Source organism: Lepisma saccharinum, chromosome 22, assembly GCF_977018435.1.
Source record: "Lepisma saccharinum chromosome 22, izLepSacc3.1, whole genome shotgun sequence".
Lineage (NCBI taxonomy): Eukaryota > Metazoa > Arthropoda > Insecta > Zygentoma > Lepismatidae > Lepisma > Lepisma saccharinum.
The window spans coordinates 44,889,634-44,895,633 of NC_139250.1; positions in this window are offsets into that span (position 1 = coordinate 44,889,634).

Below are 6,000 nucleotides of genomic sequence, written 5' to 3' on the forward strand. Positions count from 1 at the left end.
ACGTATGGAGTTTTGTAATTTCATTTCTGGCAAGATTGAAGACGATGACAGCTTAGTGTTTAGTGACGAGGCAACCTTCCATTTGAGTGGAAAGGTCAACCGCCATAATGTGAGAATATGGGGAACGGAACAACCACATGAAGTTGTACAACATGAGAGGGACTCTCCAAAATTGAATGTGTTTTGTGCAGTTTCCCGAACCAAGGTGTACGGTCCATTTTTCATGGCAGAGAACACTGTGACGGGAATAACCTACCTTGATATGCTTGAGTACTATCTTTTCCCACAGTTGGAGACTGATTCGAATGACTTCATCTACCAACAGGATGGGGCACCGCCACACTGGCATCGGGAAGTGCGGGGATTTTTAAATCAAAACATTCCACAACGATGGATCGGTCGCACTGGACCAAATGATGCAGCGTTACATTACTGGCCTCCAAGGTCACCTGACCTGACTGTCTGTGATTATTTCTTGTGGGTGTTTCTAGAAGACTCCGTTTATGTGCCTCCGTTACCAAGAACAATGAATGAACTGAGACATCGCAAAACAGCAGCTGTGGAAGCTGTAACTGAAGACATGCTAGCTGCAGTTTGGGAAAAATTTGAATACCGTATGGACATATGCCGTGTATCTCACGGGGGGCATATTGAACACCTATGAAGAGGCAACAAAAACATTTTGAGTTTCACTTTCATGGGCAAAAAAAAAAAAAAATATTTGTATATGTTTATTTGTTTCAGATATATAGACTTGCCAAATTGGATGATTCCTTTTGATACACCCTGTATATTAGGCGACAGTGATAGAAATTGTGATGATATACAATGGTGAAGGATTAAATTACTTTTTCGTAATTTAAATGCATGTTTCCTTATCATATTAGTTTCTGGCTGAAACTTGGGAGTTAATGATCACTTTTCTTGGCTTACAAGGTTATTATAGTGGAACCACAAGAAAAGAAACCTTGCGCAGACCCGCGACTCCTGTGCACCGTACTCCCGCGAGGAGGGGAGGGGGAGAGTGGACCATGCTTCCTTATGGCCCGAGCGGAGCGGAAGAAGGGAAAGCTGCACGGGGACTTTTCGTCCAAGGTTTTTTTCCTTGTGGTCGCTCTATACAACTGACAAATGTAATCTGAACGTTTGCAGTAACGGCTATCGGTTGCCAAAACATGGGCGCATGGACAGTTCACTTTTATGGTAGAAAAGTCTTTGCATTAAGAGGTTATAGTGCGGCGAGAACAAGTGGCAAAATGTGGCGGAGGGGGAACTCCCCCTCCTCCTAATCACCGCCACTGGATATTTGGATTAAAATTAATGTCTTATTGGGAATGTAAACACACGCACACACGGAAAAGCCAATTCTTGGTTCTTTCTGCATACAGCATCTTCAGGCTTAAGAAAGGCTATTTTGACAAAATATCGCTCAAAAGTAATAATCAAGTAACATTGAAAAATCTGTTAGCTAAGTCTTCGTTAATCATGCGGGAGAAGTAACACACGTATGGTTAGATGAACACATGCACTGAGGTAACAAATAGTTTACATTTTGTAGAATGTGATTTTGGACACAAGGAATTCATCGAAATTGATCACTATACTCGGTAATTCATCTCTTTTTCACAGACGACTTGGGGTTGTATGGCGTGACCTTTTCGAAAGCGCTCAAATGTCGACCTCTATCCTGCGTAGTATACCCTGAATACATTAATCTTGCAGGCGAACGAGTCTCTGGTGCCTGGAACCACAGTCAAAATAATAATTTGTGGGGGGTTGTATTTTCAATGTCACTTTTGTCACCTCACCCCAATCCCCTGCACAGTTTCAGTTATAACTTTTCGCCAAGCTAGAAGAGGTGGTTAGTTATACGTATTTCTACATTTTTTCATCACATCCGAAGTACCTAATTTTTCCTTTATGTGGTACTTTTCAAAGCAGTTTTTTTTCCCAGTGAAGGCCCGGAGCTGCAGCTCTCAAGCTCACCCTAAATCCTGATCTCATTTTGACCATACCCTGCATAATTTTGCGCCTCCTAAGTCCACTACCTGCTTCTAATCATAGAAGTATTCAATTGGTCACAGTTTTCTTGTTTCCAGATTTCTAGTAATTCCTTTTGCTTTCTTTGACAAAGTTAAATCAGATATTTATGGGATGATGATATGTGAACATTTCTAGTATAAACAATATTCATTAGTAAAATACATGTAATGAACAACAGAATACACTTATTTATTGTAACATTCACATATCTCTAAGTATATGCAGTCTTCGCAACATGTTAATTGACCGCCCCAAAATAATTCTAAGTCCTGAATTCGTAAACTTAGCAACATTGTACTACAGTGCCAGGTGAGAGTAGCCAACTTTGGGTGCGTTCCGAAAGTCTTAACGAAACGAACGCATTCAACGAAAATAACTAGGCTCGTGAATCTGGTGAAACCAGTTATTTTACGGACTTATGGGACACTCTAGGCGAAAGCGCAGGCGCAGCGTTTTGTTTAGAGAAAGTTTCCGCATGGCGTCAGCGGAAGGAATGTCCTTATGGCAAAAATAAACTCTATTATGGCCACTGTTACTCATTTTAATCACATTCTAAGAACGGTCAAGGCATACTTATCTTGTGCATGTTGTTTCATATCGCTATCTGTTAAAATTATAATACATTTTCCGAACTAGTGCAGTTTGAATCCATCAGCAGGCGCTTTGTCTGCAAGGAGCAGACGATTTTCACGGAACAAACCAGCATCCTGGCCCGTGCGTTTGGTGAATCTCGTTCTTGCACGAAACGCACGGAATGCGACTTTTGGGACAGCATAATGGAACTCACGAAACGCACGGAAACACTTATGGAACGGTCAGTTACCATAACTCGTTTAACGCGTTAAACTCGTGCGACTTTCGGAACGGGCCCATTGAGTCGGTCTCTCAACTAGATGAAAAACGCTGTGGTGAAAGGTTTCCAATAACGCACATTCCATTATCTTATAAGCTATAAATCGCTAATATAATACATACTCAAACAGAAATAGTAAATAGTAGAAAGAATAAGAATAAGAATCTTGCAGATTTGTAACAATTGTGCGTGCTCGACTTGAAATCACATAGGTTTGAAACACTGAACAATTGTTTTCTCCACTTGGAAGAAATCGCCATCAAGTTTGAGTAGAAAGAGGCAAATTTCTGAAAAGTTTATGCGACATTTTATTTACAATACCCTGCACAATATGGAAGAGTTCTCAAAAAATCATTTCTTTCACGACTTGAGAAAACGTGCTGGAACACAGGAAGGTCGATTTTATCATAAACGTGAACGTGTTTTTAAGGGAACGTTGTCAGTAAGTTAATATAGAGTAGTTGGTTAAACGCTGGTACCTTTATTTTGCCATTCGCTTCAAAGGTCGCGTGTTCAAATCCCACCCTCTCCTCTTCTTTTTCTTGAACAGAGACAGTTTATATTTCAACACTGTAAAAATATCGGATGCACACTTTGAGGGATGTCTCTTCTGCACATTTTCCCCTAAGAAGGTCCAACTTATTCAGTTGGTTGCCTTTCATATATTATTGTCTTATATAATAAAATGTCTTAATATAAATAAAAATATCCAGATGAAGTGAGGATGGAACCCTTATCACAGAAACAAGTGAATCTGTAAATAGGTGCCTTTACCGAATGCGCCACAAAGCTACAACAGAGTGAACTCCACAGCTAATACGATATCTTACTTTTTGTTTGCTATTCATACATACACCTATTCCATCTGGAAAACTGTTTTCTTTTAAAGATTAAAATCGAAAGAAGTTCGTTCACCTATTTTTAACTAAAGATCGTAAAGCATTATCATTCATTAGTTATTTCCTTGGTTTGTTGGGGATTTTCCTGTAACGAAGGCACTGATTTGCAGCTAAATTCGAGACTTACCTGCTTCTCCCACTGACTTTAACACGTGACAAGTATTGAGTCAGAGAAAATCAAACTGAGCTAAAGGAACATTCCTCGAAGTATAGTCGCCATAGCCCTCGAAGGGCCTTGGCCTATCTCCCAACTGCCAGTCTCCCTCCCACAATCCTACCTAGAGGTGTGGAGTTCTTCAGCCGGTAATGAGGTGACGTGGGGTCAGCACGTCGAACCCTCAGCCGTTATAGGAGATTATTATGACCGGATTACGCTACTCACTCGTAAATTCCCAATTTTTGTTTTCACCTTGGTGTGTTGCCGCCGGTCCTATACACAGACCAAATACCAAGAGACTGAACCCAGGCGGACTCGAACCCATGTGTGAAGTTAAAACAATGGAAAAGCTTACAAGTGCAAGGAACTACAAACTATGAAAAATCTTTTTTCGTTGTGACAAGCGGCATTGATTTTCACGTTATTTTGGAAATATGAACCTGACTTTTCTGTGTTATAAAATTGATATATATATATATATATATATATATATATATATATATATATATAATTGCTTAGCAATGAAAATTTACGTAAGCCGCTGCCTTCCGTTCCCCTACCTACAGTTTTCCACTTTATACTACACCTCTACAGAAATGCCTATGTCTTCATCTCTCGAACGGAGTACTTAAAATAACGCGAGAATGTCGGCGTTCCGCAGGGGGATCGTGTTTGTTTGCGGAATCAAGTCGTTGGTTCAAACATCTTGCTTCTTTGCGGAAGCCTTTTCAGAAAGTAGACTGCCTTGGACGAGAATACTTATCTACATTTCTGAGCAATTTCCGTTTATATTTATGCAATTTTCGTCCAGCATTTTCTGATATTTTAATCGCAGTAAGCAAGATGCAGCGTGGTATGAGAAGAAACATGTGTTGTTAATTTTGAGGTGGGTAGTTTCAAACGCTGAATGTAGCATAAAATTTGAGGTTGTATCATGGAAAACAAAGTGAAGAAGGCAAGCAAATAACATTCTATTTGTATATATTTTTGTATTATTGTTTTAAGTCTACTTTGTACACAGACAGACTAATCGGTACTGGATCTACATTTTAAACTGGAATCCGGACGAACGTGCAAACGTGCCTCCACCGGGTGTCGAGCCCGGAACCACTTGATTACAACCTCTTGTTTAAGAAAACATATTAATGACATATAAGTTCTTAAAATATGTTAACATAACTTATGACAGCTGAATGAAAGAAAATTTTTTGCCTAAAATCCTGCCAATCACTGAAAGATTAAGAACATTAGTAGAAGCATTACTTGAGGCATGCACAGTGGCGACGATTAGGGGTGTGTGGAGGGGCAGTTGCCCCCGCACTTTGCTAAACCTTATCTACCAAGGGAAAGTAAATTGTCCTTGCCACTCCCCCCCCCCCCCAGTTTTGTCACCTTGCCCCATCAGTTTTGGAACCCAATCGCCTGGTACTGAATATGCATCGAATAAATATTTACTTTAATATCATATAATCTTATATTACGTTATTACAACACTTCGTACTCGGTAAATAAAAGGAAAAAATACAGGAAAGGGTTGGATTTGAACCTACGATGTTTCGTTCCTGACGAAAACAGTAAAAAAAAGTTTTGTCATCTAACCAACTACTCCAGGAGATTAATAACGAAAAGGCCAGTAAAGCACGCTGATTTCATTTGAAGCAACCTTGTGCCGGAGTTTCGAAAAATTTTTCGTCAAGGACCAAGGAAAAGATACACTTCGCAGAATCGTTTGGTGTTGTGCAAGGTATCTTTACTAAAAATTTCGTATAAAATCATCAGAAATTTGCCTCCTTGTATTCAAATATGACGGCAATTCTCTCCAGGTGGATGAGAACCAGTTCCCTATTTTCAAATTCAGAGCAGTTACAGAAACTTAATGAACATGAGGATAGTGCGTATCGAGCATATTTATACTCTCCAATTAAGCATGAAATATAATGGAAAATAATAATAATAATAACCCATAGCTCTACAGCCCTTGAGAGCCTTAGCTTACCTACCGACTGCTGGTCTCCCTCCCACACTGTTCCTCCGTCACCTGTTATAGC